This window comes from Quercus lobata, chromosome 12 (genome assembly GCF_001633185.2).
Source record: "Quercus lobata isolate SW786 chromosome 12, ValleyOak3.0 Primary Assembly, whole genome shotgun sequence".
NCBI classification, from domain to species: Eukaryota; Viridiplantae; Streptophyta; class Magnoliopsida; order Fagales; family Fagaceae; genus Quercus; species Quercus lobata.
In genome coordinates, this window is record NC_044915.1 from 33,525,461 (window position 1) to 33,540,117 (window position 14,657).

At 32.9% G+C, this 14,657-nt stretch overlaps 1 pseudogene; it reads left to right on the forward strand.

Annotated features, from left to right (window-relative positions):
* The first annotated feature begins 2,446 nt into the window (after positions 1–2,446).
* Positions 2,447–13,670, forward strand: LOC115970564 (annotated as a pseudogene).
* Positions 13,671–14,657: the final 987 nt, after the last annotated feature.

Genomic DNA, 14,657 nt, shown 5'->3' on the forward strand with positions numbered 1-14,657 from the left:
GTTATTCGATTGATTTAAAAAAAAAAAAAAAAATTTAAGAAAAGTTAGAATACGATGAAGGGTGAAATGCATATAGTCTCCAACATGAAGTACTAGAAAACCATACTAGGGAGTTATCGGGAAATAACCTCTTTTAGCAAGGAAGGCCAAACTGGGCCTAATTATATTGAACTTCATTACCCAAAATTTTGAAAATTTATTTATACATAGTAAATAGTAATACCTTCCACAACATGTAACCCTAAAATTACAATTTGGACACCATCATAAGATTTGGATTATTTGTTAATTTCTTTGATTTACAAGAAGAATTGTCGTTCATCATCGAGATGGATCTTCCCAATAATATTTTGTCCCAAGAATATTTTGACATATGGGAAATTGATCTCACACCAAATCATTTAATTCAATTTGGCCTTGATTTTTCGAGAAATAATTTTTCAAAATCATTATTATTATTATTATTTTTTGAAGACAAAATCATTATATTTTCATATTGAATGGTTTCAAAATCATAATCTATATATACATATAAAACCGAAACTTTTTAAGCTCCTACAGTTTTCCACATCAGCAAAATATTAAAAAAAAAACAAAAAAAACGTAATAAAACTTTTTTAAAACCCGACTCTCCCTTTTGCGTTCACAATCCTATGCCAAAACCCAAACCGACTCTCCAAATCCCCGATCTCCACCTTTGACAAACAAAATGCAGACCCTTTTTCTTTCCTCCACCATTTTCCTTCTCCTTCCTTCAAAACAAAAAACAAAATCCCGAAGTTTTCTATTTTCAACTTTTCCGGTCCCAACTCCACCAAACCCGATTCCCATTTTTCAACTTTCAAAGCATTTGATAGAAGAAGAAGAGAAGAAAGGCAGTGGATCTTATTGTCGGCAAAAGAAAATAAAAATAAAGAGAAGATGAAAGAGATGACAGGGAGATGCGGAGAGCACTGTTAGAGAAAAAAAAAATTGATGGAGAATGTCAAAGAAGAGAAGGGAATGACGATAATGAAGAAAGGAAAACAAAATTTACAGTGAAGAAAAAAAAAAAAAAAACAGAAAACCATAAGAGAAGTTCCAGTGAATAAAAGAAAGAGGAGAAAAAAGAAGTAGAAAGAGATGAAAGAGATTCACAGCTCTGAGATAATAACGTAGGGAGGGGAAGATTTTAGCAAAAGTGAAAAGGATGTTTCGTAGAAGGTGTGTGATATATAAACACCCTTCTATATTTACTAAATTACAAAAATACCAATTTGCTTTTTTTTTTTTTCCCTTTAAAACTTCCAATTTACATCACTTTTTAGATTTTCTTTTACTGTGCATCAGATTAATAATAATAATAATCTAAAAATGATTTATTTTATCTTAGATAATTCCTCAAAATAATAATAATAATAAAAACCTTCTAAAGAGTCAATCTTCTCCTTCTGGTCATAGTTCGTGAAAGAGCAAACATTTCGGGTCATAACTGTGGGCCTGAGGTGCAGAAAAAACCGGCTAACTTGGAGTGGGGCCTTGATTTTTTTTTTTTTTGAGAAGTGGGCTTGATAATATATATATGATATTATCAAATAATATTTTACTTCAATGATATCATTGCATATTGCATGATAGGCTTGATAGTATACCATTGGGTTTTCATTAGATAAGTTTTTATACCATGATCTTATTTTTTATTTTTTATTTTTTATTTTCATATTGAGAAAGTTATCAATAGTTTTTCCGTGCATCGCACGGGTTAGCGACTAGTTATTAGTATAATGAAGGAATTTTCAATAAGTTTACTAGAGTAAGAAATGAATTTAAACTTTTTAGAGAAGATTTGATATAAGACTTGTAGTTAACTGGCATCTCTTGAGGAAATGTTCATAGTTCAAATTATCATTCCTCAATTGGTGTTTTAATGGAAACTAGTTTGAAAATTCGCATTTTAGACAACACAACCTAGTTGAGCTTGGAAGACATACGATAATACTAATGGAATGAGCCTGCAATGGGTTTTAATTAAGTTAGGGAAAAAAAAGTGAATTGTTTATGGTAAATTTCTATAAAAATTAACAGGGAGACATAAAATGTCTGATAAATTCCCTCTTGAGATGGCTTGCAACTCGAAAGAGCATAAAGTCATAAACTCTTGTTTAACCTCTCATGCTATGAAAAGATATGATTTTGTTTAGGTCTAACAATTCAAGTTCCAACTCTTAAATCATATGAAAAGCAAACTTCTTCTGTTCTCCTACTGTGATGTTACATTAGTTTATTGAAACACCTTCACTCCTAAATTTTCTCAATTCAGTTTTAAGAAGTTTGCCTATAAATATTCTCAAATTCACCTTTTCCCTTTCCCATTTTCTACATTCTTGTCATTCAAATCTCATTAACTTTTCAAGCATCTAGCCATGAAAGTGACAATGGGGTTCCTTTAATATACTTGTTCTTTCTTATGTACTTGTTACTAACTATTCATGCCAAATCAAAGTTAGTATCAAGGAAAACATATATTATAAGCATGGATATGACCTTCATGCCTTAAGCCTTTACCAATCATCACAATTGGTATTCCTCCACCATTCACTCCCTCAAAACTACAAATCATGCATCATCAGAATACGATGAGTCTTCACCATCACTTCTATACAGTTATGATCAGGCCATTCATGGTTTTGCTGCTCTTCTTTCTCAAGATGAATTAGAGGCGCTAAAGAATTCACCGGGTTTTGTCTTGGCTTCTGAAGACAGGACTTTCAAGTTTCAAACGACCACCCCTGAGTTCCTCTCCCTCAATCCTAATACTGGCTTATGGCTAGCTTCAAATCAGGGTGAGGGTGTCATTGTTGGTGTCATTGACACCGGAATTTGGCCAGAAACTAAGAGCTTCAATGATGATGGCATGACTAAAAATCCAAAAAGATGGAAGGGTAAGTGTGAGGAAGCGCAAGAGTTTAATGCCTCCATGTGTAATAAAAAGCTCATAGGTGCTAGGAGCTTTGGCAAGGGTCTGATAGCTAATAAACCAGGCTTCAATATTAGTGTGAACTCTGCAAGATACATGGTTGGTCATGGAACAATAACTTCCTCCATTGTTGCAGGGAATTACGTAAAGAGTGCATCTTTTTTCGGCTATGCTACCGGCACAGCAAGTGGTGTTGCACCACGTGCTAAGTTAGCCATGTACAGGGTCACAGGGAAATCTTCTACCTACGAATCCGATGTTATTGCTGCCATAGACCAAGCCATTGCTGATGGTGTGGATGTGATTTCCCTATCTATGGTCTTTCTTAATGAGTCAGTACCTCTAGAAGAAGATAATTTAGCAAAAGCTACATTTACTGCCATGGAGAAAGGTGTGTTGGTTTCTACTGTAGCAGGAAATAGATTCCAAGGTGACCAAAAAATAAGGAATGGGTACCCATGGGTCATGACTGTCACAGCTAGCACCATTGATCGATTGTTTGCTGGAACTATAGCACTAGGGAATTGGGAAGACATTGTTGGGTGGAGCATTTTCCCTGGTAAGGCCTTATTTCAAAATGCAAGATTATTCTACCCCAAGATCCTGAGACCGTGTGATAAAAACGGAATGTCCCTAATGGCATTATTGTATGCCGTGATGAATATGCTAAGCTTAAATCTCAAGCGTGGTCATTGCTCGATTCAAATGTGTTAGCAGCTATAATTATCATTGATAATCCTTCAACATATGTAATGGAGGATATGCATTTTCTTCCTCTCCCTTGCATTTTGATTAGCTCAGATAATGCACGGGTGTTGAAGGATTATGTAAAATCTGCCAAGTTACCCATTGCCAACATGACATTCCAACAAACCATGATAGGAGTTAAGCCCGCACCAGTTGTGGCTAGTTATGCACTTAGAGGTCCTTCACCTCACACCCCATGCGTCTTAAAGCCAGATATAATGGCACCCGGCTCACTAATTTTGGGTGCTTGGCCTCCAAATACTCCAGTAGGTGAAATCCAAGGACAAACAGTTATACCAAGATTTTTTGGTTTCATATGGGACATCTTTGGCATGTCCTCATGCTACTGGTGTGGCTGCACTTCTAAAAGGTGCACATCCAGAATGGAGTCCTAAAGTCTGCTATTATGACCACTGCTGACCATTTAGATAATACCAATAACCCAATTCGAGACAATGAGAACGGTTTGAAAATTGCTCCACCTCTGGCCATGGGGTCAGGTCATATTCGTCCAAATCAAGCACTTGATCCTGGTTTAGTTTATGATGCAACCCCACAAGACTATGTGAATCTCTTATGCTCCATAAATTTTAACAGTACACAAGTCTTGAATTTCACTGGATCAAACAGTTATAGCTGTTCAAGCCCTGCTTCTGATCTCAACCACCCATCATTTATAGTTCAACTCCGTGAACGTAAGAGAAGGGCATCACTCATCATTCAAAACTATCACAGAATTGTAACCAATGTTTGACAAGATGCTTCGACTTACAAGGTGATGGTGACAGCACCAGAGGGTTATACTGTTGTGGTTTCACCAGAGAAGCTAATATTTAGGAAGAGAAATGAAAAGAAGTCATATAATCTCACTATAACATATGGAGGGAAAGCAAAATCTTCATTCGGTACACTTGTTTGGGTTGAAGAAAATGGAAATCACAAGGTTAGAACTCCCATTGTAATATCACCCGATGTCTATAAAACAAGCACTGGCTTGTGTTAGTTGTAAATCTAAATTGAAAATGCATGAGCTCATGAATCACTAAATCAAAGTTTTGACTAAGATGGTTTGGCATTGTCAATATCAAGGTAATCAATACCATACCACTCTCAGCCTTATCAATGTAATATATTGTAACCGCTATTAAACTAGTATTGTTACTCTTCTTAAATGTACCAAATTAAATACCTGTTTGTATTAGGAATTTTTGGAATGCTTTGGCCGGCACAATAAAAAAAAAAAAAAATTAAATAATTAAAAATATATATTATAAAACATGTTATTCAAGCTAATACGTTGGATTAATGTACTTGGACTAATATTAAGCCCAAAATGGTACATTTGTTTAAGTAGAAACCACTTTTTATATACTTTCGGTCTCTTTATTATATTTCAAGTTATAAACTCCTTACATTCTCAAAAAAAAAAAAAAAAAAAAAAAGTTATAAACTCCTTAAAAGCTGAATTGGAATCTCTTGCCATTTTTGGTCACTTAATCGCTGATGCTAAACTTTTTGCAAAATCCTTTAGCTTTATTAATTTTTCTCGTGCACGTCAATTTGCCAATTTTGTAGTTAATAGCTTTGCTAGACATGCTAGAAATATCACAGTTTTATTGGTGTGGATTGATGATATTCCTCCACACATCAATGTTGTATTTCAAACTAATTTGGCTTTCCTTTAATTAAATTTGCAGCATCTTTCTATTAAAAAAAAGTTACTCAAAGTGATCCAAACTACTTGAAGTGAATATTTTACTTCAAGGATTTGGGTTTCGGGTTTGAAATTGCCCAACTTAATAGGACTTTTTGAGAAATGCACAAGTCAACAATGAAAACAAGGAAAATCCTAAATTATCATACCTAAATTACCAAGCCTACTCAAGTTAAGACAAATTGCAAGAAAAGCAAACAACCTACTTAACAAGATTAACTCCTAGTCTATATATATATTGTAGGGACTGGGTTTGAGTACTTCTGCTATCAGATGTGTGGACTCAAGCCCAATACAATAAATTTGTAGAGAAAATTGGTTCAAGAACTAGGCCTTAATGAGGGTTGCAACAACTAGGCATGGTTATGAGAGAATTGAATGGCAAAGACTCGAACTAAAGTATGAACTTCTGTCCTCAGCCCTATTCGAGGAATTTGTGGTTCTTATTATTTCTTCCATGCTTAGTTACAAGTGTTCCAGAGATGATACAAATTGCTATTGTCTTCCCTCTTTCTTATTTTTTCTTGATCCCCTTTTCATGGAGGATCTCTTTACATTATATAGTTCTTTTCAGTTGATCTTGGCCTTCCATTTGTTGGTCATGCAGGTCATTACTTGAGTGTTCGTCCCATCAGCCACCTTCCTAGTCCTTCTATGAGTTGTAGCAACTAAGGAAACACTGTTCAAGGGTCATTTCTTCATTGATGCGGTCAGAACATTGGTTGTGAGCATTTAATGTGGAGGTGACAATTTCTCCTTGAATTGCTCCTCCACCATGCTCTCATGGCCGACCTACAGTACTCGTTCCTTTTCTTGGGACGCTCTGGAGGGTTATCGTTGATGGCTTGCCGTTCTTTCCTTCTGGGATCTTGGAGTGCCGAAGATGGGATCATCCTCGGCAACGTTTTTAGGCCATTTGGGCTTTCTTTGTTCGTCCTCGGCCATTTCTTCCTCCTCGACGTGGACTTTGGGCTTAGTATAAAGTGGGCCGGGGTTGTCAGATTCTTTGGCCCCACATATATATATATATATATATATATATTTATTTATTTATATATAAACTGAAGCATAGAATTTACTGGTATTACGCTCTTGTTGAGCCATATTAACAGCCACATCATCCACCCATTTTCAACATTCTTTCTCTTATTTTTTTAAGTCTTTTTTTATATTAATTTTCCAATTTATTGTATACTTTCTCTAACTTTTCCCCTCCTTTTTACCTTTTCATCTCCCTATTACTATTTACCTTAATATCACTTTCCTCTATCTCTTTATCTTCCTTTATTTTTTGCTTTTCTTATTCCCCCCATCTTACTATATATTTACAAGTAGCTTTTCCATTCTATTCTTAGTTTTTTCACACACAAAAGGTTATTTCTCTTTCTTTCTCTCTCTCATTTTTTTCTTTTCATTTTTGGTGGATTTTATTATATTTTTCTTGCATCTCTACTTTAGGTTGATGAATTTTTGTATGATTTGGAACTCTACTTTGAGTTGATGTGATTAAGTTTTGTGTTTTTAATTTGTTATCTTTCTTTTTTTATTCTTTTTGATTTCATTGATGTTGTAATATTGCATTATAAAGATAGTATATAAGAATATAATGTTATTTTATTATATAACATGACTTGGATAATTTGGTGTTTATTACTATATTTTTTATTTTTACTTTTTGTCTTTTCGTATTAATTTTTATAAATTTTTTATTATTCTCTCTCACATTCTCTTTTGAAAAAGTGGTTATTCTCTTTCTCATGATTTTTTATTCTTTCTTGCGACTCTACTTTATATTGATGAATCATTGTGATTTTTAAAACTCTATTTTTTGTTCATACGTTTTGGTGTTATATTTTTTAATTCCCCATCACAAGTAGTCTCTCTCTCTCTCTCTCTCTCTCTCTCTACAATAAAATTTAGAGAAAAAAATTATACATATTCATTATAAGTTTGATATGAGCTTTGATTATCATGATAATCTCTTTTAAGAGAATGAATAATTTGAATAATTTATTTAAATAAAAATTATACATACATACATATATGTATGCATATATTTATTTATTTAACTTAAATATATAATCAACCTCATGCAATTCATTTAAAAGTAATGACGTTAAAACAAATGAATAACTGCCCTAAAGATTATATTTGTATATTCATAACTTTTATGTTTAGAAATACTTTCACTTAAATTTAGCCGTACTGAAATGGATTGAAATGCTACATTAATGTGGCTCAACAAAAGCGTCGCAATAATAAATGTTATACTTAACATTTTAAATATTACAAGTTTGAGATTTATATATATATTTTTAATAAATTTGTATTTAGATTAGGTGTTTTCAATCCAAACATGTCTTTTCCCATTATGTAAGTGCACAAAAATAGATCGAAGTGGATCAAAATGAACTGAAGTGATCTGAATGGACTGAATTGGACCAAATGGAACAAAGTGGACTAAATAAGAACAAATGGACCGAAGAGGACTAATGTGGACAGAATGGGACCAAATTAGACCGAAGTGGACATAATGGATCGAATCAGACCGAATAGGACCAATGTGGACTGAATAGAATGGAATAGAACCAAAGTGGACCGAATAGGACTGAAGTGGATCAAAGTGGACAGAATTGACTAAATAGGACCAAATAGAATCAAAGTTGACAGAATGGACTGAATAGGACTAAAGTGGACATAATGGACTGAATTGAACAGAATAGGACTAATGTGAGCCGAATAGGCCCAATGTGGCCTGAATAGACTGAAATGGACCAAAGTAGACTGAATAGAAAAAAGTGGACAGAATGGGCTAAATAGGACCGAATTGGACCAAATAGAACCAATGTGGACCGAATAAGACTTTTGAATATTTATCCTTTTTATTGCATTTTTAGGGCTCATATTTCTAATTTCTAATGTCTATTTTAGTATTTTCTTTGTATTTTTTAACTCAAAACTAAAGAGTTTAGCCCAAATATAATAAACTTTCATACTTTTCAACCCAAAAATTAAGAAAAAAATGAATTTTTGAGCTAAAATTAAAAAGAAAACATACAAAAAGAATCAATTTAAGGTCCAATTAATCTAGAATGGATTGAAGGGGGATCAAATTGATTGAGTGGACCAAATTGGACCAAAGTAGACCTAATTGGACCAAATAAAAATTGTTTAATTTTTAGGGAGAACAAATTATCTTCAAAATTTTTTAGAGAAAAAAAAAATATATATATATATATATATTATATCACAATACAAAATAATTATTTATTCTCACACATCACATGGGTTTGCGACCAGTTAAATTAAGAATTGGAGTACAAACTTACAAGCATAAAGTCTCTTACAAGCCTACAGATTGCCTATAAACTACTTGATACAAATAGAAGTTAATGCGTATGAAAAATCCAATCAGCTCCTTTTAATTAAGAGTAATGGTTAATTTCCTAAATCTCATCCACACTTAAGGAGATCTAAAATTGAAGGCATATTGGAGGCGGTTACCCCACTCCTCATGGGCCATAAATTATGGCCCATAATGACGGAAATAGCTAAAATTGAGGAAATAGCTACAACATCCGGATAATTATTGAGTATTCCTGGAGTACTATAAATGCGTACTCCCTCCTCTCACATAATTGTGGAGTCCACTAATCTATATATAAAATAATAGGTGAAGCAGAGAGAGTGTGAAATTGAATTCCAAATTAGAACTCTAATTTTGTGCCATGTGTCTAGAATCTGAAATTGAAATTGAATTTTGCATCATGTGGTTAAATGTATATGGGCTCATTCTCATTAAAACCACTTCTATGTATCGGGTCAAGTGAGTTACTGTGCTAATTAAGTTTTTTCTTGATTTTGTAGTCAAACGTGAAAACCAAAGAGATTAATATCGGTGATAAGAACTTGGTTTGGGTACATTGCATAATTTCCAAAAAGATAGCAAAGCCAGAGTTTGCATCTTTGTTATAAATTGCTTACAAAGTTTGCATCTTTACATTTGCACTAAGTTTCGGATTAAGGTGCTTTCTTCTTAGTTCTGACACTGAGTTTTGTTTACTATTCACTTACAAAGTTTGCATCTTTACATTTGTTATAAATTGCTAATATGTGATTAGATGCACATTATGCCTAAAATTCACTATCCTTATATTTGGTTTTTTGTTCAGGTTTGGCACCTATAACAATGAAGAAAGTACTGCTGTGGACCGATGGATGATACTTTTTGCAGGCTGCAAAGGAACTTAGTGATCAATGGAATCTCACGCGAATTGGAGAGGACCCGGCTGTAGATGTCTGGATGGCAAATGTGAGTCACTATGTTTTTAAAATGTTCAGTGAAGGTAAAGATTATGAACTATGTAAATTTTCCGGAGAGAGATTTATTATTCTATATTTACGCAAGTTTGGTCGCCTTCTTGGAGTGGATCACTCCACCTTGTCTTTCTATTGGAATTTTTTATTCAAATTGTTACAATTTAATTCGAAATTTTATTTGAATTTTCCTATTGTTGTTACTATCATATATTATCATTCCAATTATTCAATTAGAATATGAAATTGGAGTCCAATTTTACTATACACGTGTACAATCTAATTATTTTTAATTTTGCTGTCATGTGCAAAAGCCAATGAGATGAAATTAATAACGCATTAAACACTCATGCTTTGGGAATTGGTAGTATCAATCTAAATCCATTGGACCTGCTTCGTGATAATACAACTATGAAGGATGTATAAAAACACGCACAAACCCCTCTCTATAAAAAGAGATTGGAGAGAATTTCTTTTATCAGCCATGGAACTTCAGAGGTTTTTTCTTTATACAAATGCCCATCATGTTACAAAATGACCCATCGTAAAACTACAAAATGAGTAGGTTTTTTTTTTTTTTTTTTTTTTTTAATTTTAAATTTTTTAAGTTGCGAAAATTTCAATCACCAATAGAGATTGAAGATTCAAAAGCGTGAATGGATCTTTTGGATAAACATTGTCACCAAGGTTCATCTTTCTGTATAAAATATATATACTGCTAAGTTTTGTTAATGAAATTTTCTGGTTAATAATATGAATTTAGACTTAACTGAGCCTTTTAAACATGAATAAACTCATGATTAATAATATATTCATTCCCGTGCGGTAGCACGGAACTACATACTAGTTAAATTCATAGTGAGACTCATAATTCATGTGAAATGAGGGAATACGCGTTTATGGTACTTCCGAAATATTTAATAATTTTCCATAACATCTTGCCTGTATATTTAGAAATTTAGAGTTTAGACTACAAACAGGTATGAGACATAGTCATATTATTGATATAGATGTAGGTTTCAGTTAGCTCAACTGGTAAAGTCTTTGATGGCTGAATAAGAGATCTGGGGTTCAATATTTGCCTATACCAAAAACTGATTGGTGCCTTAGTCCGATAATTATAGGTGGAAACTATAAGGCCTCCTAACCTCTGATGCCTAAGGTTTTTGTTTTTTTTTGTTTTTTTTTTTTTTTCAAGTGTTTGATCCGAAACGACCGTGCAGTTTCTATGCTTCAACAGAAGTGATTTTTGTGTCTAGTTGTTGAATAATCCTTTTATTTATACTTTAGACTTTGTCAATTAATCTTGTCTCCTTTGCCATGTGTCATGCTCTGATAAATGCAGCCGGCTCTTCGAGACGGTGTATATGATGCTTCCAAGAGATTAATTTCATTTGTCATTTTCTTGGCCTTAAACTAGTTTTGACTTGCTGGAAATGCCTTATCATAAAATTAATATTAACCAATACTAAACTGAAATTGATCAAAATCCACACCCTCAATATATGTCAAATACAAGCTAGCTTAGAGCAACCGTATCAGTAAATGTAAAAGTTTCCTTCTATTTTATACTAAATTTTTTTTTTTTTTTTACACATCCATTTTTAAAAAACACCCACATCAATCTATCTATTCTATACATTTATTCAATAAAATATTTATTTTTTTACAATTTTTTATTATTTTCTCACTCACTACCCCTCTCTCTCACATACCCAATACTATCAAAAAATTTCTAAAATATTATATGCACGAGTTACAATCGTGCATATATACACGATTATCGTAGCATTTATATATTTATGTATAATTTTATATCCACTAATATAAGTATTTTTTTTTTATCAAAATGTACATATCTCGACACTTTTTTTTATTTTTTATTTTGCACTATTTTTTAATTAGTGATGCAAGTGCTGCCTTAACCGTGGAAGGAATGTACATGCCATTGTGGTCAGTGAGTGTTTGACTAGACTTCGGAGTTTGGACTACAATGACTGAATGAAGTAGCTAGCACCGTACTGCATTGTACAATGATTAATTACGTAACAATTTATAATGGGGATTTCTATACTTTTTTTTTCTTTTAATGGGAGGGGGATTTCTAATTTTCTATACCTGATTTCAGCTTCTTATTTATTTTTTATTTATTTATTTATTTTTATTTTTTGGTGTTAACAGGATATACACAGGTTGTGGATCGATAAATTTTGTATGCCAAAAACCCATTAAAGGTGGCCCCGAATTTCAAGCAGAGTTCAGGTCTTAGGCGTAACATCATTGGGAATGGGGATATTTAATAAGTGTTGTGTGCCTTTGTGTGATTTTTTTTATCCAACTTAAAATGAAATAAGATAAAATAAAGCCTTACAAGATTTTGACTATTAGCCATTAGGAACTTCGAATCTAACTCTCTATGCAACCTGTTCATAAAAATTTAAAAAAAAAAAAAAAAAAAAAAAAAAAAACTCTCTATGCAACCTCTCGCAGATGCAATTGAGGACTTGAGGGCTTGGAGAATTTGGAGTAGGTGCTTTTATCTAGCTATTTTCTAAACTTTTTAACATATAAAAAATTCTATGGAAAATTATTTTTTTAAATTCATTGTTCATATAAATTTTAAATTATAGACTAAATAAATGTATATAACATTGTACACTTTTTCTGGAACAACATATAATATTATACACTGTTCATGCAAATATGTAAAATTGTATACACTTTACATGAACAGTAAATGTAAATATATCATTGTCCCAAACCAGGATGCTTATCTAATTGCCTAGCATGCACATTGCACACTCTCTAAGACGAGATACTAATGGCATAAGACCACGATAGATTTTAACTTTTAACTAAGGGGAAAAATGTAAATTTATTGGGAGTTAATTTCTCTAAAAAAAAATGGGACATAATTTTTTTTTTGATAAGGGGACATAATATCTGTGATATATTCTTATTGAGATGGCCTGCATTTTGATTAGCCTAGACAATGCAAGAGTTTTGAAGCAATACATAAAATCTACTGGTAAGCCTGTGGCCAACTTGACATACCAACAAACCATGATTTGAATTAAGCCCGCACCAGTTGTGGCTAGTTATGCACTTAGAGCTTAGAGGTCCCTCACCACACACCCCATGCATCTTAAAGCCAGATATAATGGGGCCTGGGTCACTAATTTTGGGTGCTTGGCCTCCAATTATTCCAGTTGGTGAAATCGAAGGACGTAAACAGTTATACCGTGATTATCTTTGGCATGTCCTCATGCTACTGGTGTGGCTGCACTTCTAAAAGGTGTACATCCAGAATGGAGTCCTGCTGCAATAAAGTCTGCTTTTATGACCACTGCTGACCATTTAGATAATACCAACAGCCCAATTCGAGATAGTGGCAATGGCTTGCAAGTTGCTTCACCTCTAGCCATGGGCATGGGGTCAGGTCATATTCGTCCAAATCAAGTACTTGATCCTGGTATAGTTTATTATGCAACCCCACAAGATTACGTGAATCTCTTATGCTCCATGAATTTTAACAGTGCACAAATTTTGAATTTCATTGGATCAAATAGTTATAGTTGTTCAAGCCCTTCTTCTGATCTCAATTACCCATCATTTATAGTTCTAATCCGTAAGAAAAGGGCATCTTCAATCATTCAAAACTTTCAAAGAACTGTAACCAATGTTGGACAAGATGTTTCAACTTACAAGGCAATGGTGACAGCACCAGAGGGTTCTACAGTAACGGTTTCACCAGAGAAACTAACCTTTAGGAAGAGAAATGAAAAGAAATCATATAATCTCACTATAAGATATGAAGGGAAAGAACAATCTTCATTCGGCACACTCGTTTGGGCTGAAGAAAATGGAAATCACATGGTTAGAAGTCCTATTGTAATAACACTTGATGTCTATAAAACAAGCACTGGCTTGTGTTGATTGTAAATCTAAATTGAAAATGCATGTATAATTCGTGCCAACCTACCAAGGAATGAATGTAAGTACCATTGTGGTTGATGAGTGTTTGACTAGACTTTGGGCTACAATGAAGTTTTTGGTTACATACCACCATGTGCAAGTTATAAGCTAGCACTTTGTAATGCTGTATTTCATTTTCCTTAAATTCATTAACCCGGTTCTGCATCCCAACCATTAGTTTAATTTCGGGTACCAGTTCATTCATTCCTTTTGAAAATAATAATAAGAAGTAGAAGAAAGAAGAAAGTTGTGTACTTTCTTTTTTGATGAACAAAGTTGTGTACTTTCTTTTTAGTCTTCTACGTAAATTATTTATTCCACTATATGGAATAGATTGATAGTACCATGATCTACTATGTAACAGTATAGAATGAAGGATTTCTATACCACACCCGAATTCATCAACTACTTTTGAGTACAGCCCAAAGAGGACTCCCATCAAGGTTGTTAAAATTGAGATTTTATATAGAATCGTAAGAAGTAGGTGAGATCGTGAATCGTAAGATTCTACATATTTTCATATTTAAAGCAAAAAAACACATTGATAATGACTTTGTATGTTGAATAATCACGTAAATTGTGAATTTATCCATAATATATATTAAAAAAAAAAAAAAAAAACAAACAAACAAAGATTTGCATTATATAATGTAATTTTCATGTCTTATACCGCTACGTCTATACTAACGAAACAAATATATTTACATTTTGACCTAATGTATCTAAAAAATTCAATAAATGTTTAATTAGCAACCAAATACCAAAATATTTATCAACAATATGAAAATATTTTCCAAGTTCTAAGTTCTAAGTTCCAAGTTTAAAATCCAAAATAAGTTATCAAATAGAAACTAGCTAACTAAAATATGAAATCCAAAAGTAAGGTTAATATTAAGGTGAAGTGAACATTTAAGTATTCTCATTATAGGGTTCTTATGACTACCGTCC